Genomic DNA, 27,056 nt, shown 5'->3' with positions numbered 1-27,056 from the left:
CTTTAGTCATGATCTTGGCCTTTCTCAGGGTTTAGGGTTAGGGTTTCTGTACGGTCCATGATTCCATCATAGCCTGTCCTCTTCCTGATGTCCACGATCGCCACTATCTCTTCAAAGGACATATTTGAGGCCTTATATCTCCTCCTGGATCTGGAACTGCCTTGCTCCGGAGTTTCCTCGTCGTTGCTGCTCTCTGCAGGCACCTGCTATGCCTCTGCCAATGGCTCTGCCTCTGCCCCGAAAGAGAAGAGGCGGGGAATACACTAGAAAGAAGGACAGGGGCGGAGTTTCACACATGCGCAGTGTATATAAAGCAGAACACACGGGCGACCTACATATGATCTGTGAGTGGAGGACGGACGATCGTTAGCGCCAATCGGTCAAACGAAGGTACAATTGTAATTTGGGGCATCAGTGGTTAGTGGCCTATACTGCTTATAGATTGAGGCCTATATTGGGACAAGATTAGGAGAGTTTAGCCTGACATTAGGGTTTGTCTTGTGTTGTGTCTTGCAGATAAAATGGTGGATAAATTCACAGCCCCTGACTTCCTGCCCAACTTCATAGACAAGTACAGGGAGTTGCCAAGTCTCTGGCAAGTCCAATGCAGGGACTATTTGAACAAGCAAAAGAGGAAGGCAGCGCTTGATAAACTGTTGGAATTGGTGAAGCCTGTGTATCCCAAGGCAGACATCAACTATTTGAAGGCCAAAATTTGTAGCCTGAGGAGCACATTTAATGGGGAGCGCAAGAAGGTCCAGGATTCCATGAGATCCAGAGCAGCAGGTGATGACGTATATGTCCCCAGGCTGTGGTACTACAGCCTGCGCTTTTTTGTCTGACTATTCGGAAACCCAGGCCATTGCTATTAACACTTCCTTCCACATCAGCTGAGGCTCCTGAAGTCCAACCTGGGCCTTCCACCCAGGAAGAAGATGTAGAGGAGGCCAGCTTGACCCAGGTATAGCATTGTTTTTTTTAACCAAAGAACATGTTTATTGTTGTCAAGAACACAATACAGATGATATACATGTCATACAGTGATCATAAAAGTGACGAACATTGTTTATATTCAAGCATACATTTCTGACGCTATATTTATATATCTATAAAAATGTAAGCATGTATACAGCTTGATTACAGTTTCTAGATTAAACATTTGCATTGTGTTATTATGTCAAGCTAGGCATTTCCCCAGGTTGAGTTCTTATGACTCTAAATACATCATCCTCCCCAGTCTTACAACTATCCACTGTTAATCATGTAGAACAAGTATTGGTATTATCTAGCCATTTGCTCCATATTTTATGATTTTTTTTGGGCATCCTCTATGTCTATATAATACTTTTTTATATGGCAAGGACACATTTACATCCCTCAACCAATCCTGGATAGTGGGAAAGGTGGTTCTCATCCAATGTTTGGCGATTAACTTTCTAGCACTAAATAGTGTAGCCATGGGCCTGGCCATGGTGTCTGGAAGTAGGCCCAGTAGGCATGGTCTGGGGTCTAGTTGTATTGGTGAACCCATATGATCATGGAGGAACTTTACAATCTGTGCCCAGTAGTCTTGTATCACTGGGCATGACCAGATTAGGTGAAAAAAGGAGCATGGGGTACTTAAGCATCTTGGGCAGTTTAAATTTTGGTTTGGGGAAAATTTGGCTATTCTGGCAGGCGTAAGATAGGACTTATGAATTATGTATAATTGAGTGAGACGTTCAGATACTTTAGGTGAGGTTTTCCGTACATTTTCCAGTATACCTTCCCAATCAGTGTCGTCTATTTGGCCTAGGTCTGCCTCCCATCTGATTCTTGCTGTGTCTATAATTCTGGCAGTTGTTCTATTATGTAGCGTGGTATAAAGAGTAGATATAAGTTTTTCTGGATTGGACCCTGTGATTACATCTACTAATGGGATCATTTGGGGATTAGGAAAACCATTCGTGAACTGAGTCTGGAGCGCATGTTTCAGTTGCAAGTAGCTGAATTGCATGTGGTGGGAGGTCAAATTCTTCACAAAGTGTTTGGAAGTGTCTTACACCAAATAAAGTGACGATCTGAAAAAGGAACACTATCCCCTTAGCTGCCCACCTAGTGGCCCCAGGTAAGGACATCAGTTCCCCCAAAAGGGGATTGTGCCAAAGGGGTGTGTGTGAGTGAAGAAGATCAGCGCCGGTCATTTGAATCGCTTTCTCCCATATGTGGCGATGCTGAAGCAGCAGTGAGTGTTGTCCTTCTCTTGCCTGTTTCCTGCTCCCTTTCCTAAATAGGACTTGTAGTGGAGAGTGCATATCGTTATTTAGCCTTTTACATACCAGTGCTTGGTATCTAATTTCGTCAGTCTTGTGAATATGATAGAAATGCGAGAGCTGTGCAGCTATGTAGTAGGTGTATAAGTCTGGTATGGCCGCTCCTCCCGACGAGGTAGGGTTTTTAATCGTGTTCCAAGCCAGTTTGTGCCTATTGGATCCCCATATGAAAGAATTGATAATTTGGTCCATCTTTTTAAAAAGCTTTAGCGGGATTAATACCGGGGAGTTCCAAAACATATAAATAAATTTTGGCAGAAGTATCATTTTAAATAAATTAATTCTCCCCATTACCCCTAAGGGAAGTCTTGCCCAGGATTGTGTGCGGGATTTCAAGTAGGGGAAAAGTGGTTCAATGTTATTGGCTATATATTCAAGGGGATCTCTTGTAATTGTTACACCCAGATATTTGATAGATGCGACTCTTTGTAGCGGGAGGTAGGCCGCACCGGAGGATGGGGGTGAGAGGTCAAGAGGGAGAGTCTGTGATTTGGACCAATTCATGCTCAATCCCGAGTGTTTCCCAAAGTCACCAATGATCTCAAGGACTTTTTGGAGGGAAGGACCAGTGTCCTCAAGATATAGGAGCATATCGTCTGCGTATAAGCTTACTTTTTCTGTCACGGATCCCATGTTTAGCCCTTGTACGTTAGGATTTAGCCTAAGGGAGATAGCAAGGGGTTCCACCGCCAGGGCATAAAGCAGGGGAGACAGCGGACATCCCTGCCGGGTTCCCCGGCCCAGAGGAAAGGGGTCAGATGTGTACCCATTCACTACCACTCTAGCTGAGGGGGAGTAATATAGCAATTTTACCCATTTAATAAAGTTGGGCCCAAAACCGAATCGCCTAAGGCATTCCCACAAGTACCCCCACTCCACCGAATCGAAAGCTTTTGCGGCGTCTAACGCCACCACCACCCTATCTCCCGTATTCTCGTGCTCCGCCACAATGTTCATGTATAATCGCTGTAGGTTCATGGCTGTATTCTTGCCAGACATGAGCCCTGTCTGATCCGGATGAATTAAGGAGAGAATACTGTGATTGAGGCGCATGGCCAATATTTTGGCTAGTATTTTAATGTCCGCTTGAAGGAGCGAGATTGGGCGGTAGGATTCTATGTGGTGGGGGTCTTTGCCTGGTTTGGGAATCACTATAATTACTGTCTGATGAAGGGACTCAGGAAGGGACCCAGACTCAAATATATGATTGTAAAGTGCCAGTAATTCGGGGATAAGTATTTCTGAGTAGGCTGCGTAAAAGTCAAGTGGTAAACCGTCCCCGCCTGGTGCTTTAGCTGGTGCAAGGGATGCTATGGCGAGTGCTATTTCGTCTGTCGTAAGAGGGGCCTCTAGGTCTGTTAGTTGGGATTCTGATAGTTGGGGAAAGGGGATGTCTTGGAGAAAGACCTGGGTTTCTTGTGCAGTGGTCTGCACCTTAGAGGAGTATAGATCAGCAAAGTATGTCTGAAAAGCTTTTGCAACCGCTGGAGGGTCTGAGTATGTGACATTGTTGGGGCCCGAAAGCGTAACCTCTACTGGTGGGCTTGTATCTTGACGGGCAAGATATGCCAACAATTTACCCCCACGTTCCCCCCTGCTCAAAAACCCGTTGTCACACAAAGAAAAGTTTTTGCTTAGTTTTTTCAAACTGCAGCTGGTCTACAAGACGGGTTTGAAGTTTGAGTGCAGACGCTTTTTCCTGTGTAGGGTCATTTTGGAACTCCCTAGTAATCAAATCTAATTTGTCAGTGGCCTGATGTATAAGAGCTTTGGAATAGGTTTTGATTCTGTTTATTCTAGAAGATAAAATGGTACGTGCGTGAAGTTTGAATGTCTCCCATACCATGCCCGTCGGGGCCGTGTCCCTATTAGTATTAAAGTAAAATTGCCACTCCCTGTGTATGTCCTCTTGGTCTTTTAGTGTTGCTAGCCAAAAGGGGTGTAGGCGCCAGGTTCGAGGTCCTATGTTTGGGGCTAGTTGTGGTGTGGCCCAACATGGGGCGTGGTCGGAAAGAGATCTCATATGGTAACCTGAGTCAGTTAATAGTGGAATTAGGGTGTCTGATATTAAGATGAGATCGATTCGGGACATGGTGGAGTGCGTCACGAGAAGCAGGAATAAGCCATAGTGTCTGGATGCTTGTACCTCCATGTGTCGGTTAGCGAGAATTCTGCTAGTGTACGCCCAAATCTAGTGGTGTCAGGGTGATGGGTGTTTTGCTGTAGTTGCAATCTGTCCTTATGAGGGTTAAGAACCATATTGAAATCCCCTAGCCAAATACATTGGATGTTGGGGTGTTGTGCCATATATAGCAGTCCCTCAGTGATTAAAGTCCAGGTATAGCATTGTTGAACATATTTCTTGTAAAAAATTGAATGATGTTACCTAGATGTTATTGATCACAAATTTCAGATTTAACAAAGTGGTTTACAAATCAATAGACAGTAGTTGCCAAAAATGATTGGGACAAGAAAGAAAAATGCTGGGGTCAGAATGACAGTCTTTTCTATTTGTTAGCATTCAATTTGCAACAGTCATGAGCTAAAAATTGTGTGTGATTGATGACCAAAAACATAAAATGATGTTCCATTTTCATACACAGGAAAGTCTCAGCCAGGAGGAGGCTGTGGAAAGCAGCCTGATGGAATCCTAGGTTCCTTCCCTCTGCCCTCCAACCAAAAGGACCAGGAAGGCAAGGAATCTTGAGGAGTCCACGGCTGCTTTCTTAAAACAGGCTAATGTGGCACTTAACATGACCCCTGGTGGCCACGAGGCATTTGGATGTGTCATTGCAAGCAAACTAGAACACATGGAGGAGGGCCAACGCACGATCTGTGAAGAGCTTATTCTGAAGTCCTAAACAAGGGGATGAGGAGTGAACTCACAACTCAAACCCACCTCTGAGTTGGACCGTACTCCTCTACCACCTCCAGCACCACCACCAACACCACAGCCACCCAACCCACCACAGCAGCATGAAAGGAAGCGTGGAAGGAAGTGTTGAGAGTGATGGCCTGGGTTTGGTGTGGTCTGGCAAAAAACGCAGGCTGTTGGAAGACCACAGCCTTGGGACATATATGTAATCTGCTGCTGCTCCTGATCTCTCGGAGTCCTGGACCGTATTGTGCTCCCTATTAAATGGACTCCTCAGGTTACCAATTTTGAGAGTCAAATAATTGATGTCTGCCCTGGGGTACAAAGGCTTCACCAATTCCAACTGTTTCTCCAGCGTTGCCTTCCTTTTTATTTCGTTCTGACATTGTGCTCCCTATTAAATTTTAAATTTTTGTTTGGACAAATACTTGGCTACATGTTTTAATTCAAAAAGGACAGTTTGTTTGTGAGTAGGCAGGTACATTTCAAAAATACAATGCCAAATTAACAAGGGACACCAACATAGTTGTATCTTTGAGGTTAAAAAATACAAGATAATAATGGTGTTGTGGTAACTTGACACACAAAATGAAAATTAAATCTATGGAGATCACTAGAAAAAAAAAGTATTCTGGAGATAACGAGGGAAAAAAACAACACAAACAAATATTATTCAGGAGTTCACTAGAAATAATAAAAAATACGTTTGTCAGAACTCTGTGAATATCAGCAGAAAAGCAACTTCATTATTATAGCATTATAAAGAAGAAGAGAATGCACTGCATTGAGAGATTTTATAATTTGCCACATGACGAATGTAATATCTCCATTACGAACGCTAGTTTTACAAGACCAAGCGCTTCCGGCTCGTACTTGATTCCGAGCATGCGTGAAGTTTTGTGCGAAGGATTTGTGTACACACGATCAGAAAGTCCGACAACTACGTTTTTTTGGCAGAAAATTTGAGAACATGCTAGCCAACATTTGTTGGCGGAAAGTACGACAACAAATGTGCGATGGAGCATACACACAGTCAGACTTTCAGCCAACAAGCTCACATCCAACATTTCTCGTCGGAAAATCCGACTGTGTGTACGCGGCATTAGAGTGACATATCTCTAATATATACACAGTTAAGTGGATAAAATGAAACAAATGAACGTAATGACAATGAAGCAAAAATCCAAAAGTGATTCAGAGTCCATAAATGGATGGGCAAAACATCATTGTGACTTCAAATATAGGATTGTGCAGAAAAGTTGCCGATAGACGATCCACCACCAATAAGTAAAAGGCTTACTGGAAAGATTGAACTCAAACAGGCATACGCCTAATGAGTCAATCAGACTTGTGGTGTGACACACCAGGTGATAATGGCCTCAACACACACAACCTCCGGTTAGGGGTATAAACTCCAACTCCAGTGGTCCCTCACAATGACACTCCAAAAGGATAGTCCTCCGAAAGGATTGAGACAGAGAGCCAGATGGATGATCTCTCCCGTGTGATGTAGTTATAAGGAAAAAAGGAAAAGGGCCACATAGAGTAATTCCATTAAGAGTGGCTCCCCAGTTCGATATAATGACCATACAGTTTCTTATAACACCAATCCTCGCCATTAGAATAGCCTCCCAGTAACCACGTATAATAGATTTTCTCCTTTTCGTGACATACAATGATGATTACCAATTCCATATGGAAGAGGAATACGAGCGACCCCAATATGGACATAATCAATATAACCATAATGCATACGGAAATCAGGTTTTTCATCAGGACATCCAAGGGAGAAAAAGGGCTCCCCACCCAAGGGTCTTAAGGGCCTTAAGTTTGCCCCTCCAAAAAAATTAGATAAGTTCAATACATTTATAGACATTCAAAAATTTGTAAGAAAGATTAACATTCAACGTTACCTTATGTCCAATCCCTTTAGGAACCTCCCCACGAGCTGCTACCTCGGGAACAGTCCACTTTGGATTGTCCAATCCTTCTTTGTTCAATCCACTTGTTCCTGTGGCCCCAGCTGTTACTATCTTTAAGGACTTGGTCCTTAAAGATTTAGCAAAATTACCATCTAAAAAGATCTATAGTCACCATTACCTAAGGTCGGTCTCAAATCACTGTGTGACAGGAAAGACTTAGTTATTCGCCTTGCAGACAAGGGTGGGAGCATCGTCGTACTGGACAGAACAGACTATGAAAACAAAATGTACAGGATCCTAAGTGACCAAGATACATATAAAGAATTACCCAATAATCCCACTTCGTCTTTTAAAAAAGAATTAGAAAAACTTGTTACAAGGGGATATGACCAACACATCCTAAATAGAAAAGAAAGAGCATTCTTAGTACCCATTGCACCCAGAATTCCAACTATGTACTACTTGCCCAAAATTCACAAGGACTCGATCAATCCCCCAGGACATCCCACTGTGAGTGGCATTGACTCAGTCACTTCTCGCATTGGTCGTATATCGATTTCTATCTCCAAACATTAGTCAGACGGACTCCTTCGTACCTTAAGGACACTAGGGACACTATTAGGTTGCTGGAGAGTATAAACATACATGGAGACTACATATTGGCCGCTGCCAATGTGGCCTCCCTGTATACTTGCATCCCCCATACATTGGGGATTGAATCAGTTAGCCATTTTTTAAGCCATGATGATTCTCTCACCGAGCTACAGGGCAATTACATTATAGAGCTATTGGAGTTCGCTACTAAACATAATTACTTTTGGTTTGACCGTAGATTTTTTTCTTCAACAGAAAGGCATCGCTATGAGCGCAAAATTTGCCCCTAGCCTCGCCAATTTATTTATGGCTAAGTGGCAGGAGGATATCGTCTATACTGAGGACAGACCATCACCAGTCTTGTGGGCTATATATGTAGACGACATCCTCTTCCTATGGGATGGCATCCCAGAATCTTTAAAACAATTCTTCTCCTTTTTAAATAGGAATGATCAAGGTATCTCTGACTTATGAATTTAGTTTTTCAAAAATTCACTTTTTGGATCTTGAGATTGAGATTAATTCATGCCAATTTAAATTTCAAATGTATTTCAACCCAACTGACCATAATAGCTTTATCCCCACAGATAGCTTCCATCATAGGTCCCACGCAGCCAGTTTCTGTGGTTACACAGGAATTTTACCGATACTCAGACTTTCAAAACACAAGCTTGGACCCTCAGACAGAGGTTTATAGAAAAGGGTTATGACCCAGTGGAAGTTGACTTGGAATTCAAAAATACTCTAAAGGTGGATAGGTGTTCCTTATTGGCTGATAAACCCAAACATGAGACTGATGATTCCTTCAAATGGTTGATACTAACTTCATTCTCAGTCCAACATAGAGAGATTAGAGCCATTATCAAAAGGCATTGGAATATCCTCAGGAATGACCGAGTCTTGGGCCATTTACTACCAGAACAAGCCAAGGTCACTTTTAGGGGAGTTCCTTCTCTACAAAGTAAAATTGCCCCCAATATTATGAATCCACCTGTCTGTCCTTCCTTTTTTCACAACTTAGTTGGCTATTACCCTTGTAAAAAGTGTGTTGTGTGTCAACGTGTCACCAATCGTGTGTATCTGATTAAACAATTTTGCACATGTGCCATTAGACATGTTGTCTATATGATAACATGTCCTTGCAGGAAACAATACTTTGGTCGAACGATCCACACATTAACTACTAGAGTAAGTGAACATATTGCTAAAATAAAAAGTGGAGACACCAAACATAGTGTCCCTAGACACTATAGACAACATCACCACCGTGACCCTAAAGGTACTGAGTTTCTTATTATTGACAGAAACGTATTGGATATATGAGTTACAATGCCACTCTCCATTGGGGTTGAATGTAGAGTGGGACATTAATGCCTTCCTTAATAGAGCCTAGACAAACCAGGTGTTTTAATTTTTTTTGAATTTTTTTGAATATTTTTGGAATTCTGGGTGTATTATCTATATGTTTGTTGTTTCTATGTACTATGCTCTCACAAATTCCATATAACACGACAGTTGTATTCATTTATATTTAATTATAATACTCTTCCATTTATCTACAAATTTATAATTTCATTGTATAATATTGACCCCAGATTGAGGGTCAGCTCTGTGGAGTGTATCAAATTACAGCTAAATACTAGTTTATAGTTTGATTATTATTGATTTTTGACTTTATGTCTAAATCCATAATTGGACACCTTGCTCAAAACAAGCACAATATGATGTTGTCGAATCAGTGTTTACAGCCCTGTTTTTTTATTGGGTCCTATGTCCGGTCTGGAGCTATGGGGTGGGCGGTGCTACTATGGCCCATTGCAGACTCCGAGCATATATAGGTGAGACTTATTTACTGCTTCCATCAAGCTTGTTTTTCGAAAACGAGGCTTGATTTCCCTTTCCGGCACCTGATTATGAGGCTTGGTTAGACATAAACTTGAGCGGCGTACGATGAAAATCTAGTGGGCGCGGTGACGTAATTTTCGCTGCTGTCCAAAGTCATTCATTTCAGAATGAGGCTTGAACAGCATGCTACTGCGCCATTTTGGCCGTGACAGGAAGTAAACATTAACATATCCAGTTAACACCACAGAGCTGTATCTCGTTATGGGGGACACATTACTTTATTTAAACGCAGTGGCCGTAGCAGACCAGCACCCCAGATGATGTCTTATTAGACGAAACGTGTCGGGATGGGCTCTGCTGATGCCATTATGTCATATTTTATACCAAGCGTCTTTTTATCTTTGCAAATGTGAGTGTTCCTTTTATACAATAAATACCCTTTTTCTTAATGGAATTACACTATGTGGCCCTTTTCCCTTATAACTACATCACATGGAAGAGATCATCCATCTGGCTCTCCATCTCAATCCTTTTGGAGGGCTATCCTTTTGGAGTGTCATTGTGAGGGACCACTGGAGTTTATACCCCTAACCGGAGGTTGTGTATGTTGAGGCCGTTATCTCCTGGTGTGTTACAACACAAGTCTGATTGACTCATTAGGCGTATGCCTGTTTGATTTCAATCTCTCCGGTAAGCTTTTTACTTATTGGTAGCGGATCATCTATCGGCAACTTTTCTGCACAATCTTATTGACTCCTTTGAAGTCACAATGATGTTTTGCCCATCCATTTATGGACTCTGAATTACTTTTGGATTTTTGCTTCATTGTCATTACGTTCATTTGTTTCATTTTATCCACTTGACTGTGTATATATTAGAGATATGTCCCTGTAAGTATTACATTGAGTGCCATGTCCCTTTAAGATTTGTTTTCTCTAATTACCCTTGTATATTGTGTACATTTAATTTGTATGTAATCACATTTATCCCATCACAGGTTTTTTCACCATCCAAGGGGTTCACATACAGTGTAGACCTTGCACAAATATTCAGTCTTTGTTTATTCTAAGACAGTATAATAGTACTAGCACTCCACAAAGGTATTGTAATCTTGCGAGTACCAGAAATCATGCCAGTAGAACCATGTTTTATTGATTTATTCCTCTTTTCACTTTAATGCAGCCGTTAGTGGTTTAATTCACCACAGTTATCCACTGACCAACTGATGGGGGTTCCAAGCATTTCCATGTTTGTGGTATACATATTTTAGCAGCATTTAGAAGATGGATCAAAATGGACTTCTTATATCTACGCTTCAAAATTGGAGTGAGGTGAAGCAAGCACTGCGTCGGATCAGCTGCTAGTGAAATGTCTGTCAGTCTAAAAAAATTTCCGGATAGTGTCCCAGAAGGGGAGGATAAGAAGGCGTGTCCAAAATAAGTGTAGTAGTGAACCGTCTGACTGTTCACTACTACATAAGGGTAAATCTTATGTAAGAACATGGGCGCTCTATACTATCGGTCAGGACCTTGAACCCCGCCTCCTCAAACCTACTCGCAATTGAAGAGCGGTGTACAAAATACAAAATACACTCTATTTGCTCCTTTGAGAAGGCCTGACCCAGGTCAGGCTCCTAATTCTGCAAATAGGGAGGAATAAAGCATTCCTGGGGCTCAATCAGCATTGTGTACATTAATGACAGAAGGTGGCAGAGAGGTGCAGGATCTAGACAGAGCCTCTCAAAAACAGACAAGGAATGACTAGAGGAGGGCACATAGTTCAAGGACGTGAGAAAGTGTCTAATCTGCGTTGCCCACCACCTGTCTGGGGTGACAGCATTGCTTGAATTTCCACAATAGTGCACCATCAACCCTCAATAAGAAAGTCTCGGAGTCTAAACCGGTTGGTCAAAATCAATTCCTTGAACCCCCTCCCTGACAGACTGGAAGGGAACTTTTGAGCACCAATAACAGGGGACAAAGGAATGGGTGGGAGGGATCATCGAGAAGCAACCCGTTGTACCTATTACTGACAAAGTAGTCCCTATCAAAGGGTGGGCTTTCAGGGGCACCGGCAGGTTAGAAGACTGCCACAACAAAGTTGGAAATGGAAAGAGTGACATGGCCTGTTCCACCCCCACCCACTCCTTCTCTGAAAAATGCTTGGTCCAATCCATGGCTCTGGTTATATGGACTGCATGGTAATATTTAAATGGATCAGGGAACCCAATACCACCCCGGTCCATTGATAAAGTCAAGATATGGTGGGATAGTCTTTTAGGTTTGTAACCCCAAAGGAAATTCCTCACGGACTGACCGCAGAAAGTGACATGGGACAGCTTTTGGCAATGTTTGAAAGAGATAAAATAGTTTTGGCAAAACAGCCATCTTTAAGATACTGTTCTACCAAGCCAGGAAAAAGAATGCTGGTGCCAGCGCTTGAAATCTAGTCTTAGAGAAGCGAGCCAGGGGGAAAAGTTTTCCTTAAAAACCTCAGACAGTGAGGAAGTGAGATAAACGCCCAGATATTTGAGTTTGTTGCGAGCCCAAGAGAAGGGAAAGTTCTGTTGAAGGTTAAGTAGAGTCTCATTGGGCAAATCTTGTTTAAAGCTTCGGATTTGTGTACATTTTGTAATTGGAAAGGGCGGGGTACGTTCTAAGGGCCTTTAGTAAATTGGGGATAGAAGTCTCAGGGCTTGTTATAATGAACAATAAATCATCAGCTTATGCCGCGACTTTGTGATGCGTGTTACCTGCACCAATGCCCTTTATATTTGGATTACCCCTGATATGGGCCAGCAAGGGTTCCAATACAAATACAACTATCAAGGACGATAACGGACAGCCCTGTCTCGTCCCATTGCTTAGTGAGAAGGAGAATAAATTGCTTCATTGGCCCGAACTGCCACTGATGGATGGGAGTAAATTGCCTCTATCCATTGACACATATGGGGACCCAAGCCAAGCTACCACAACGTGCGTTTCATGAAAAGCCAGTTGACCCCATCAAAGGCATTTTCCGCATCCGCTGAAATCAGCAGCATTGGAGTTTTCCTATCCCAAGCCAAGTGGATAAAATTCAAAGCCCTACTCGTGTCATCTCTGGCTTCTTTGGTGGGAACAAACCCTACTTGGTCATAGTATACTAACTTGAGAACAAAAGAGATCAGACGGTTGGCTAGAATCTTGGTAAAGATCTTGAGGTCCGTGGTTAATAAAGATATCGGGTGGTAATTTGCACAGTCTGTCACATCTCTACCCTCTTTAGGAATCAAAATTGTGTGGAGAAATAAGGAGTCCATAGCGAGTGGAGTCCCGTCCAGGAGAGCATTGTGAGCTTGCATAATTCGAGGCATCAGATGAGCAGCGTATGTATGATAATAAAGGAGAGGAAACCCACCGGGGCCGGGGTCTTTCGCATTTCTATTCCCCGGATGGTCGGGATATCTTCTGGTTCTGTAATAGGGCCTTCCATTTCTTCTCTTTCCTGAGGTGTGTCAATGTGGGGACACCTGAGGAGAGTAGGTAATCCTCTATCATAGAGGTATGGGCCAGAGAGTAAGGAATTTTCCCCATAGGGGCCAAGTTGTAAAGTTTCTCGTAGTAACTGCAGAAACAATTAGCTATCTCCTGTGATTTGTAAAGTTTTTGACCTGAGAGGGACATCAGTGCGGGGATGAAGGAACGTGCTTTGGTCTCCCGTAATGCACGTGCCAAAGGTCTGCTAGGTTTAGCACCAAGCTCGTAGAAGAGTCTCAGTGAATACATAAGTTTGGTTTTTGCTTTACCCAATAAGAGAGAATCAAGAGAGACACATAGATTTTGTAGATCGATGGCCACGTCACAGGCTAAGGATTGCCTTTCTAAAACTTCAATGAGCTCCAAGAGGGAATGGACCTCCTATTTCCTGTGTTTCTTAACCTTAGCCCCTAGCTTAATAAGGACTCCCCTGATTACACATTTGTGAGCCTCCCATACCATGCAGAAAAAGGTCACAGAGGATTCGTTTGCATCGAAGTACGCCTTGATCTCCTCTTCCACAAGATTTGCATATTTTGTTTGCTGGATTAAACTTTCATTTAACCACCAGGACCCAGGTTGGTGATGCCCGTGCCCCCCCCAACATTAGAGACATAAAGATCGGGGAGTGATCTGAAAAGGTCCACATACCTGTACTGCTGGAGGTCACTAGTGGAAGGGCTGACTGGTGTACCAGGAAATAATCCAATCTTGAGTAAGAGTTGTGGGGGGGCAAAAAAAGGTATAGTCCGGAGTGTCACTGTGCAATATCCTCCAAGCATCAATGAGATGAGCAGACATCAAGGCTTTTTTAATCCGACAAAGGGCTGTGTACGACAGATCAGAGGACCCCGTGGAAGTGTCCAACAAAGGGTCTAAAGCTACATTCAAGTTTTCCCATAAGATCCACTGTCTCTCTGCAAAGTCAGTCAGTTTCTCCAGGCAGCCCTCAAAGCCCACTTGGCCCAAGTTGGGGGCGTACAAATTACCTAAGGTTACATCCTGTCCAAAAATGAAGCCCTTCGCAAAAATGTATCGGCCCAGGTCATCCTTGAGTATTGCAGACAACAACCATGCCACATTTTTAGAAATGAGAATACAAACCCCACAAGATTTAGAGTCTGGGGAGAAACTGTGATAAACTAAAGGGTACCTGGAATTCCTGAGCTTCAGAAGTTTGGTAGCCTTAAAAAACGTCTCTTGAAGAAAAGCTACATGGGCACAATTCTTCCAGATCTCACTCAACACCTGCGACCTTTTCTCAGGAATGTTCAGACCGTGTGTATTCAGGGAGAGAAAAGTCATTGTTGGCATGGTGAAGAAAGGAGTAACCCCTGGAAAAAAAAAAAAATGGAACCGGGAGGGGTTAAACAGAAAAGGTAAGATAGACAGAAAAAGAAAAGGGGATTAAAAAGGAAAAACAAGATAGAAAGAGAGACAGTAGCAGATCCGAAATGTTTAGACCACCTATCGGGGGGTTTCCCTCAAAAGTGGTATCAAAAAGTCACTACAATAAGTGCAAATATAACAACAAGATGATGAACTCTAATATGAAGTCTCCACCCTAAATACAGGTGGAGTACAGGGCCTATGTGGGAGTGTAGTGTCGACCATGTCAACCCCAGACCAGTAAAAATTAACTATAAGTCTCGGATACCCTTAACAGAAAGGACTGACCTAAATGTAGAACAGGCAATTGATCTGTTCCCTGCAGTAATGAAACTAAACTGTATAAAGGTAGCACATATCTCTGTAATTGGAGGACACGTACAGGCTCCAACACAGGTACACTGTTCATCTGAGATCAAAGGTAGTTGCGTATATCATGTAGAATACAGGGAAAAGAACAATTTTACCTGTAACCAAAAAAAGAGACAGAAAACAAACCCACAAAAACAAGTTAATGTCCCAAATAAGTCCCAAATGTCAGGAGAATAAGATGTGTCGCCTAGACATCTAAAAGACAAATTATCTAGCCAGAGACTTTGTAGTATAGGGGGAAGCTGCATAAGATCAAGCCTTCAGTGGTGGGACCAGTCAGATATGAGAGGGCTAGCTGACTTCCCGAGGCAAAGCTGGGGATCAGGTATAACTTGTGCATAGCATCAGTTAAATAAATGTCCTGTCACTTCTGATTTACCCTGGACTACAAGGATAAACAATAGCAGGCCACCAGATGGGTGTAAGTCAAGCTAGGGCAAGCAAACCTTCGAAATTGAGGAGAAAGGTGATGAGCGCACAATAGAAGTTCAGCTTAGGAATCTTGCATAGTTCATGAGGTTTTCAGAGTTCTGGATCAGAAGGATGGGTGCAGGACGGTACAGAGGCACTGCTTCTGGATTGAGACCGTCTAGATCTCTGGGGCAGTGGATTCAACATCTGAGGAACAGGATCATCAAAAAGGATATCCAGCCAGTTTGGTACAAGTACCGGATTGGTTCCCAAAAATGAAAAAAGCTCAGGCAGTTAGACCGGGGACCACAGGGTGAACTGACGATTCTCTTTCACAAGCACATGAAATGGGAAGCCCCGAGTATAAGTAGGTCCAGATTCAGGTATAACAGTTAAGAGAGGTCTAACGGCTCTGCACATCCCAAAGGTGGCACGGGATAAGTCTGGCAGAAGGTGAATAGTAGCACCATCAAAGTCAATAGAACCCCTGTGCCAAGCCTTCTGTAGGATCAGCTTTCAGTTTATAGTAATGAACACGGCATAATACATCCCATGGGTGGTCATTAGCAGGGGTTGTACCAGGTGCAACTCTGCGGACTCTATCAAGCTCCATTTCTGCCTCTGGTGCTCTGTTAAGGTAAGTATTAAAAATGGACGTAACTGTCACAGCGAGATCCACAGGAGTGGTGGCCTCTTGTATACCTTGGACCAATCCGTTGAGCCCAGTGATCCAGTTCCTGTTTAGTGGGTAAAGTCGCCAAACTGCTGGATCTGCCTGAGGGCTTCTAATGGGTCTGCAGCCATGTTGGTTTGCCGCCTGACTTCAGTATCAGCAGTAGAGGGAGATAGGCTATCAGGTACACACCTAGGCCGAGATGCTGAGAGCGGCTCCCCTTGCAGCTGAGTGCGCTCTACCCCTGAAGGTGGCACAGAGGGTATAGGGCACAGAGAGGCACGGGTCGCCAGCAGGTAGAAGAGGCTTGCATAGAGATCTTCCGAAGGAGGGAGGAACCATGCAGGGTGGACTTGACACTGGACTGGATGAGAAGCCCGGCCGGGGCTCTGACACCTTGATCAGGAAAAGGAGACTGGAGCAGGGTCAGAGGAGGCCAAGGGTCAAACACAGGGATCAGGCAGCAGAGAATTCCTTTAGGCAAGCCGGGGTCATACACAGAGATCAAGCAGTAGAGAAGTCCTTAAGCAAGCTGGGGTCAAACATAGAAATCAGGCAATAGAGATGTCCTTAGGCAAGCCGAGGGTCAAACACAGAGATCAGGCAAATAAAGAAGTCCTTTAAGCAAGCCGAGGGTCAAGTGTTGGAGAGATTTAGAGGATGTCAGGGTCAATACGGGTCACAACAGGCAGGCACAGGTACACAGAGCTTGGAACAGGAACACTGGAAGCTGAAAAGACAAACCATCAATTAAGCATGGTGCTGAACTGCGTTTTATAGGCCCCCCAGGGGGATCTCACATTGTGCGCACTATGGCGTGCATGCACCCACGCCGATATGCTGTATCGTGCACACGTGTGTGCCGGCCCACTGTGTCGTGCACCTGTATGGGCCGTAGCGCTACAGTTTCTGCCATTCCTCTGACAGTGCCCCCCCCTAAAGGGGCAGCCTCCGGATGCCCAACCTGGCCAACATTCCTGGGTATCTTCTGTGAAAGTCTTGTACCAAATGAGGAGCGTGTACATTGCTCGAAGGCTCCCAGGAATTATCTTCTGGGGGGTACCCTTTCCATTTAATGAGATACTGGATCCGTCCCCCCATTTTTCTACAGTCCATTATTGTCTCCACTTCAAACTCATTTTCACCTTCAATTTCAACTGGTGGAGGTGGTAATTCCTCTCTTCCTGAAAAAGCGCTGGGGACCACCGGCTTCAGTAAAGATACATGGAACACAGGGTGTATTTTGTAAGAACTGGGTAAAGCTAGTTCAAAGGCCACAGGATTAACCACTCTCCTTATTTCTAAGGGGCCAATGAATTTTGGGCCCAATTTTCGTGATGGACAGGGTAATTTGAGATTGATAGCGGATAGCCATACCTTGTCTCCACTCTTGAAGTTTGGGTTACTCCTTCTCCCCCTGTCATAATATTCCTTATAATTGTTTTGGGCTTTCTTCGTTGTTTCGTGGATCTGCAAAAAATTTGTTTGGATTAAGTTTATCCGATCTTGTACTGCAGGAGTTGAGACTTCAGGAATAGAATCCAGCAGAAAGGAGGGATGGAAACCATAATTGGCCCAAAAGGGAGCTTGGTTGATGGCAGAATGTATGGAATTGTTGTAAGCAAACTCCGCACAGGGGAGAAGGGAAGACCAGTTATCTTGGGAGTAAGAACAGAAGCAACAGAGATATTGTTCTAAAGTCTGATTACTCTTCTTTGTTTGGCCATTGCTTTGCAGGTGGTATGCTGAAGAGAGGGAGGTCTTGATTTCTAGGGATTTACAGAGGTCCTTCCGGAACTTAGAGGTGAATTGGATTCCCTTGTCAGACATGATGTTGTGGGGACACCATGAAGTCTTACTACTTCTTGGGAGCGGAGCGGATAATGGTTCTTAATAGTAATTTTATTGAGTTCCCTGTAGTCCACACAAGGTCTTAGAGAGCCAAGCTTTTTTTCTACAAAGAAGATACCCGCTCCAGCTGGGGAAGAGGAAGGGTGGATGAATCCTTTTTCGAGATTCTCATCGATATAGGAATGAAGAGCTTCCAACTCGGTCTCAGACAGTGGGAATATGCGGCCAAAAGGAATCTCGGAACCAGATAAGAGATCAATAGGGCCGTCATAAGGCCGATGAGGTGGTAAATTGTCGGCTTTCTTCTTATCAAAAATGTCCAAGAATTTGTGATAAACGGAGGGGACATGCTGGAGATTGTCTGTTACTGGCTCTATGGTCAGACAGGAGGCAGTATTATTGGGAACTGGCACAAAGCAATGCTGGGAACAGTACACAGAGAAGTAGATTTCTCTTTTATTACAATTGATCTGAGGGTCATGAGCTTGCAACCATGAAAATCCTAAGATGATGAAAACATGGACGAGCATATGATGTCAAAGCAAAGAAATTCTTGATGGCCAGAGTCTGTAGAGGTAAGAATGGGTCTGATTTCTTGGGTGACAGGTCCCGAGCAGGGTAGAGATCTGTTTGCCAGGTGTATTTGAAGGTTCTGTTTCTTGACTCGAAGGGGAATATGCAGTTTTTGGGCCAAAGATGCATCCAGGAAACAGCTGCATGCCCCGGAGTCAATGATGGCCAACAGCCGAATCTCCTCTTCCGCCAACTGTAATGAGACCGGGAGGACAAGGTGAGATTGAATCGAACCAGCAACTTGAAAGTTTATGGCGTGCTGTGGGCGACACTTATTGGGTCTCACGGGACAGTTGCGCAAGAAATGGTCTGCTCCTCCACAGTAAAGGCAGAGATTGGCTTGACGCCGGCGTTGTCTCTCATCAGGAGTGAGTGGTGACTGGACCAAACCCAGTTGCATGAGTTCACTGTCAGAGGAGGAAAAAGGAACCAGAGATTGTGAATGAACTGGAGGAATCCGAGGTAGCATCCAGGTAGGCCGTGAAGACTGGAAGCATTCAGAGCGGCGCTCTAGCAGGGGCATGTCTAGTTTAATGGCCAGTTGGATTAGATCTTCCAGGGAGGTAGGAGTGTCCACCCGAGCCAGTTCATCCTTAAGTGTTTCAGAAAGACCCTGGAAGTACTGGTATTTGAGAGTGGCCTCATTCCATTTTCGGAACTCGACAGTGTAGTCCTCCACTGGTCTTTTCCCCCGGGTCAAGGTATGCAGGATGGTTTCGGCGGTGGCCGTGCGCTGTGGATCGTCATATAGTTGGGCCATAGAGTCGAAGAAAGTTTCCACAGAGTTGAGAAGGGAACTCTTCTGCTCAAGGAGATTATGGGCCCAAGCTTGAGGTTCTTCACAGTAATGAAATAATGAACCCCACTTTTATGATTTCAGTATGAAAAGTCCTGGGCTAGAGAGCCAGATATAACAGAAAGGCATTTTTAAAAGTCCTTAATTTCTTCCGGTTCCCAGAAAATGGCTCTGGAGTGGGGACCCTTTGTTCAGGGAGGGCCATTACCACTGCAGGGGCTGGATTGGCTCAATCTTGTGAGGAGGATGCCCCACTGGCAGATGCTGGAACTGTATCTGCAGGAGCTGGAGAAAATTTCAGGTGTTGGAGACGGTCTTCAATTTGGAAATAGCCCTCTTGAAGTCTCTGGACCGCCTGTGTAAGGGCTGTAACCTGCTGGCACAGAGCCTCAAGGGGAGAACCAGCTCTGTCGGCATCTGGCATGGCTGGTTTGTACTGTCAAGTATTCACCAAGGCCGAGATGCTGAGAGTGGCTCCCCTTGCAGCTGAGTGCGGTATAGGGCACAGAGAGTCACAGGTCGCCAGCAGGTAGAAGAGGCTTGCGTGGAGATCTTCTGAAGGAGGGATGAACTGTGCAGGACACTAGACTGGATGAGAAGCCCGGCTGGGGCTCTGACACCTTGATCTGGAAAAGGAGACTGGAGCAGGGTGGGAGGAGGAGGCAGAGGGTCAAACACAGGGATCAGGCAGCGGAGAAGTCCTTTAGGCAAGCCGGGGTCTGTTGTAGAATCTCATATAAGCCATTGTATTTCATATTATTCATATTGATTTGCATATATTTTATTGATAATTATTATTATCATTATTATTATTATTCATATTATTATATAGTAGTGGTTTTATCAATATTATTATTCAATAAGTAAAGCAACAATTATTAATCTTTAATAATGTATGCTGTGCTTTCCAGATTTAGAAAGTCTTCATTTTTAAGTGTTGAACTTTAAATGACCTCTGCTTTATGACAAGTACTTGTACACAGGTGTTCTCGAAAATGTATTAAGATAGTCTACTGGGTGAAAGTTCATTGGAATAGATTCAAGTTGTATAGAATTGTCTCAAGTCTTTGAAATGCATATAAATCAGACAGATAAAGAAAAGAAAACAGGTGGTTTAGAAATAATTCAAGTTATGTACAGCACATTAAATTAAGTTTGACAGCGTCAAACAAAGGTCTGCTTGTGCCCTCATTAAAACTGTTAAAATACATACATATAGTGAAACATATAACACATCTGGTGGGGTTATTGAAAGTTCATTCTCCAAAAAGTCATAAATCTGTTCTCCTTGAAGTTAAGTTAAATCTTATCAAGATGAGAAGAGCTTGATAACACAGCTGGGTGCCAGACTGTCTCTACACAGGTGTTTTTAATTGGACAAAACCAGTTATAAATCACTTTAATGAACATATAGGAATTTTGGGAATAATTAAGTTTATCTGGTTGTAGAACAGGTGTCAGATTTATGGTTAGTTACATTGACGTAGATCTTAGTGACCAATCATATGTAAGAGAGATGGTTGAGATAAGACTTGTAAAAGGGTATATAAATGCAGGCTCCACAATTGTTAGACAGATAAGTCAGATAGGAGCTCATAAGGCTGAACTCTGTGTATGCTGCCCTATTGCAATGGTCATAGAGGTCAGAACCAATGGGCAAGTATCTGTCCATAACTTGTCTCCTCGTACGAGTCAGGGAAGACTTCTTAACTTGTTCCAGAATGTGGTCTCAGGTGAATTTCCCTCACGAACTTGGTTGAGCTGGAACCCAGAACTCTGTGAGGGGACCAGACCACCAGCCAATCGACTGGTCCCTATTAGGTGACGGGTTCCCAAGAATTGGCAGAAAAGACCCATTCTGGTTCAAGGTGAGAACAATTCACAATTGTTTCAATTTGGTTAGAGGATAAGAATACCTATATCTAATATTCTTGCATTGTAAGAAACTGTATAAATTAGACCTATATCTTGTAATACTTTGAACATAAACCTGTATGTTATCAGCTGTTAATAAACCTGCATTGTTGAAGTTCTGCCTGGTTCGATACTTTATTATTCTACTTCATTTGGTGGCGCATACGGGGACAGCATAACCTCAACTCCAAATTTGCCTAACTCCATGCTGGTGAGGCACTGAGTTCAACACAATTTTGCGCAATTTATATCAGGTTAGCAGACACCTATTATTAGTTCTACATTGTGTTGTGCCGTGTTTTGCTAGCGCTAGGAGGGGCAGGTGGTTGTTGTTGGGGTATCGCTGTCCACCAGGCAGATCTTTGTGATGGCAGGTTGGGTTTTCTCAACTGTAGGTGCCTTAAAGTACATTGTGCAGGATGAGATACCCTGGGTAGAAATTTATTTATTTTTTTTTTCTCTCTTTTCCTTTTATTTCAATTCTTTCTTTTCTGAAGGGGTACCCCTGTAGAGGGTTAATTACTCTCTATGTAAACCTAGGTTTAACATGCATGTTGGTTCCCTGGACTGCAAAAATTAGTCACCCCTGGAGAACCTATGTTAACATGTATGTTGGTTCCCTGGACTGCAAATTCAAGTCTGGATGAGGTTTTGGGGACTTAAAGACCCCTGGAGAACCTGCATAACAGGAATTTGTGTTCATGTGTATGCATACTTTGCTAGGTGGAGTGACTGTGTATTGCTATATAGAAAACAGAAGATAATGACATTTTGTTAATGAATGTTCACAAATGTAAGTTAATTTCTTTGTAATCTTTGTAGACTGTTAGGGAATATTGTATGTGTGAGGGAGACTGATCATCTCCCAAATTAGGTTAGAATAAGTCTGTAGAGGTTGTAAAAACATTGGTGTGGAAGGACCCTGTGTGTTAGTTCTATGAGTGAATTGTAAGAAGTATGCAACTGATGCTGAATTCTGCATAGTGTATGATGAATATGGAAATGGTATGTATCTTCCATACAAATACAATTAGAACTTTCTGTGTCATATTTTTGATTTTGTGACACTTATTATTAGTATTTGATAGGAGGATTTATATTTATATGAGTTAAATGTGTGTGTGTATTTTTTGTATGAGGTGTAAAATGAATCCCTATGTGAATGATTGTATGTGTCTTTCGTGGAGAGGCTAGGGCTTGATACATCTATGGTGACTGATTGGCTTTAGCGTCAAAGTTCTAAATGTTATTGGCAGTGAGTGAGTGTGTGGAAGGCACGATTCATTAATTTTTTTTATATTCTTTTTGAATATGTACCTCAGCTGGATAGCGCCATGAATGGGCTGAGGAGTTAGAAGTTATTTAAACTGTAGAAAAAATAAAGTTGTTCATTTTAAGTAATTTATGTAGGTAATCATAGCATCTTAAACTGAAAACAAAGAGTTTGTTTTGTTTTATAGTCGCTAGCCCCTTTTTCTTGCTGAAATACTGCAATAGGCAGAGGGTTCAATGTGACATAAATAATACTGAAGTTTATAGTCATAAGAATATTATATGTTTTGATGATACAGGTGACTGTAATGATCTCTCCCCTTATTGGGTGCTTAGATAAAATTTATGTATATATCTCATTGTTGTAGCTGCTCTCTGAGTACTATCTGTTGTAGAACCACAAGTCCCAGCATAGCTTGAATCTGTAGATAAATTCAATGCTGCTAATATAATTAATGTCATGCTTAAACAGATTTTACAGTTGTAGGTTTTACATGTTAGACAAAATACTGTATTTTTTTTTTCAGTATGTGTTTAGGAGCTTATGTGCAACAGCATTAAATCACTTTTTGTGACAGCTCATCTCAGTGCTCTGTACTGAGATGAAAGGGGCACGTTTAGGGAAGTTATGTCTGGTGAATTTAGACAGAAATTTGATAAGCTGACCAAAAAAAAAAATCTCAGAATACGTTCTTATTCTTAAACATTTGTTAAGTTTTATTTTTATGCTTTTAAACAGGGAAATGTCTATCATAGGAAAAGGTCTCAATTTGTTAGAATATAAATTGTAGGTTATAATAGGTATTCTGTCCTTTATATTATGGACTGTAGTAGTGAAAGGTGCATTTTATTTTTAGTGTATCACTCTTATAAATAGGGTGCTTATTTTCCCTTGTAGCTTTTGTTGTTTATTTTGTCATGTCCCTAACTTGTTGTACAGTATCATCTTTATATATTTGCCTACTTAGTAGTATTCACAAAGATAGCAATGGGATTTATTTATTTGGTAAAAGGGAACTCCAAATTTATATTTGTTTCTTATTTTCTAAAAAGAATAGTGAAGAGTGATGCATGGTAACAACAGTGCTACCATCTTATTATATATGCTATATGTAGCACATACAGGGGGGTGAGTTAGATAATTAGAGTCTTAATTTTTTATCTTAGCTTGTAAGCTCTGGTGAGCAAGGTCCCTTAATGATATTGGCTATAACTTATTTTGTCCTACCTGATTACAATATTTAGTAATCATCAGGCTGATTATTAGTTTGCCTAAAGAAATAATTTGTTTCTTTATTCCAGGAGCAGCCAGCACATTTTCATATGTAAAGTTATACTTTGTAAAATTTCACTCCTTTTGATTTTTTTATTATTCAAGTTCCTAGTTATGCTACTGCAGGTGGCAAAGTCAGTTTTTGGATTAGGGTCCCTCTGCATTAATATGATCTAATTAACAATAAAATGTGTATATAATTATTCTTGAGGAAACTCTAGTTAACTATTAACATTTTGAAAGATCTGGAAACTATGGGTGCAATATACATGAGACATATTTTAGGAGGCGCTCTCCTGAATAACAATATATATTATTAATGGGATTTTTGGGGATCACACAGTAATAGCATGCAATGTGAATCTGCAACCAAATCAATTAAGTATAATACTTTATTGTACAAGGAGTATGTGTATATATATATATATATGTAGTGCGGGATCAATCTATAGTTTTGTTACTTCATTAAACATTGGGTTAGCCTTATCCCAGATATGTGGTTTGTTTTTGGTCACCAATTATAAGGGTTACATTTATTGATGTGGGAAAAAATGTTTTATGGAGACATGAGCACGATGTGCTAATGTGTCAAATGTAATTAAACTATAATGACATTCTATTTACTTATGGCCCCTGTAAAGGACATATGATATATTTTAATCTTACATTTAGAAAGTTTTACTAACAACAGAATCTGTGTCTTATAAAAATGTGAAGCTTTCTCTCGCTCATAAACAGTGGCATTTGTTGCTAGTGATGGTATACTCAAATATTTAGATATCTTAAGTTTGTAGGATGTTGATCTATAGGCATTGTTTCATCATTGATAATAACACTGATTAATGTTTTCAGGTTTTATTTTCTTCTTTCAGCTAAGTAGGGACATAGTAATGCACATTTTCTTAACCTCTTTAGATTTAACAGACTGTGCTAGTGACTGTGTAATTTTATTTTGATTTCTTTTTAATTATGAACAATCACAATGTAGTTTCACAAAATGTAGTTCTTCAAAGTCTATTTTGCGTGCCTGAATAAAGACTTTATTGCAATGAAAGAACAAAGCTGTAGAAAGTTTTTCATATGGTCATGCAAATGTATGAGACAACAGCTAAGTGTCTGATGTGGGAAATTTTTCCCAGGATTGGAGTGTATACAGCACTGACATCAAATAATTGTACCCATTTGTATGAAAAATCAGTTCCATTCTGCTCTATGCTTGGCATAGACAATAGAACCTTGTGTCCACATTCATATTTATTGGTGGATAGGTTGTATGGGCTGTTGTAGACCAAATTAAATACAATTTACTGGGCCATATGAAACTTTGGATAGATTTGTCACTAATTTTAGGCGTTCTAGAGGCAAATGATAGTTGCTTAGACTTCATGCTGTACAGTGGGAGATAAAATGTACATGTGTTTAAAATAATTAACCAAATTGGTGTAGTTTTGTTTCTAAACAGATCCTTATTTTAGATGTGATCTCTTGTTCCAATCAAAGCCACTAAAGGAATGTATGTCAGTAACTCTTGATGACTGCAAGTACATTAAAGATCATAAAAGGAAGTGGAAGAATTCACAATTCAAGTGTCCATTTAAATCCACATTTGTGACTGTGACATTTTCAGTTTCAATAGTAGTCACAGTCTGAGTGAGATTAGCAGGAGTGTTATTCACATATGTGCAAGTGGTATACATACAAGAGACTATTGCAGATAAAGACATTGGAAGTATTTCAGAAATGGACAATTCTAATTAATTATATCTGATACTTTGTATGTAGAGACTTACTGTTGTTTTGTTTGTTATATATATTATAAGTATTATTATTGTGAACACCTTAAAGTGGAACTTTGGTCAGAAACTTAATTCCTGCTGGATCACTTGAGGCTGACCCCTTTTGCAGGTGTAGCTATGAAGCACAGTAAAAAATAAGTGCCTATACTGTTTAAAATCCACTGTTCCACCCCGATCTACACAAGCTCAGTTGTGCTCTATTTTTTTGCACTGATTAAAGTCTAGAGACCAGTCTGCTGACAGCCTGAAATTCTACTGCTGCTCAAAGGTTCTGGGCTTCAGTAAAAAGGTAGCATAATAATTAATGTGGAATGTATTTTTCTTGCTAATGAACCTTATTTTATCACATTTTTATGAGTAGAGTTCCACTTTGAGTAAATGTTCAATCATTATAAACAAATAGTTTTATCATTTTTAAAAAAAAAAAAGTGGGGAGGTGTAATGTAATGAGTATGACATTTTCGATAAGAATGTATAATATTGATGCTTTATATGATACGTTATGTTATATATCTTGATATTTGCAGAGTTATTTAATATGATGTTTTATAATTTATGTTTTAAGACATAGGAGAGGTAGGCTACTGACTTAGACAGCATAGCAGTGACTGACAGAAGAGACCCATGCTGACTGTTATTGTATAATATTCTGCAGTATAGTATGTGCAGGGATGGACAAAAAGTGAAATGGTTTTGGGTTTAGCAAACTTTGTGGGAAGACTACAAAATTAAAACTAATGAAATATCTGGACTGACTATATTGACAGTATGACATGACCAGGGTAATAATGACTGGTAGGTGGAGTCAAGATTAAGAAATGATAAGAATTTTACAATTATTGTATGGGAAATAGTATAGGTTGGGAAATGTAAAAGAATAGTCTATATAAAATACTTTGTAGTGAAAACATGTACTTCAAGGGATTTATACAGATAATTATTAATATTCTAAGAGTATATAGTATATAGATACATGTATATTATTTTAGCGGATGTTGTAGAAGTAAAAGGAACACACTAAATTAAGTTATTAAATAAAATGAGAGTGTAGGAGCCATTGCTTTGTAGGTTGCCCTGAAGTGCTTGCCAGAGACCTATTGTATCCTGACACTGACTTTATTTTTATTTTTATATAACTATAATTTTGAAGTGTATTTTATATTCAGACAAATATCGGGTGATTGCAGACGACATGATGCAACTTGTTACAAATGTTAGATTGCTACAAAGGAAGGATTTCATGCAATAAAGGAGTAACTGAAACATCTGAGACTTGTACCTTTGCAGAACAGGTATGCACTGAACTTGTGTCTTACAGCATCCAAAGCAGCTTGTGCTATGATACTGGACCAGCAACTGATGATGAAGAAGGAGATCTCTCCAAAAAACATCAAGCACTTGGCTAAGCTGAAAAGACCTATGCAGGAAAAGGCAGAGCCTTATGGTACTGAATCTGCAGAATGCTCCCTGGAACCACATACTTGGCTTTCATTCACTAGCTAAACGGATTGTTCCTCTTCTCTGTTATTACTTGATGTGATGTTGCTGAGTAACTGTTGCCTGTTGCAAGAAGTTTGTGGCAAGAATGATCACAATGCCACTGAGACTGACAACTATGTTTTCGTGCCACAATAGAGAAGTCCTTTAAGCAAGCCGAGGGTCAAGTTTTG

The sequence above is a fragment of the Aquarana catesbeiana genome, linkage group LG06, assembly GCF_042186555.1.
Source record: "Aquarana catesbeiana isolate 2022-GZ linkage group LG06, ASM4218655v1, whole genome shotgun sequence".
Taxonomy (NCBI): Eukaryota; Metazoa; Chordata; class Amphibia; order Anura; family Ranidae; genus Aquarana; species Aquarana catesbeiana.
This window is presented reverse-complemented; position numbering follows the sequence as displayed.